Below are 572 nucleotides of genomic sequence, written 5' to 3' on the forward strand. Positions count from 1 at the left end.
ATATAAATAAAGGTGACTTGACTTGACTTGACTTATAAAGAATATCTCTTCAGATTTGAGACTTTAGTCTTTGCATCTTTACAGATCTTCTTTATGCACCAAGAGCTTGTAACACTCCAAAGAGAAAGGAAAAATTGAAATTGCATCATATGACCCCTTTAATATTAATCAAACAACAAAAGACAAATTCAAAATCACACACTGCTCTCCTCTGAAGGACTTTTTAGCTTTAATAAGAAACAACGAAAGATTAATTCCTACAGTGAAGACTATGCTGTTTTATTTTACATTTGATTATTCATTTCTGTAGTAGGCTGTTAACTCCTTGAGACTTGCATAAAAAAAACATTAAAGCACAGTTTGTTTCATTTATATCTTTTTATTCTATTGTATTTGTCCTTTGCTTTTTTATTACTGAAAGTTTAATTGTTTTCAATTATTTTGAGGACTTTTGGTTTGTTTATTTGTTACTAATAGGCTAGTTACCAAAATATTCTGCTGTGGGATTGAGAATTGTGAAATTCCATTGGTCTCTACAATGTAGATGTCATAGCAACCTTATTTACAGGAAA

Source organism: Sinocyclocheilus grahami, unplaced genomic scaffold (genome assembly GCF_001515645.1).
Source record: "Sinocyclocheilus grahami isolate Dianchi unplaced genomic scaffold, SAMN03320097.WGS_v1.1 scaffold17.1, whole genome shotgun sequence".
Lineage (NCBI taxonomy): Eukaryota > Metazoa > Chordata > Actinopteri > Cypriniformes > Cyprinidae > Sinocyclocheilus > Sinocyclocheilus grahami.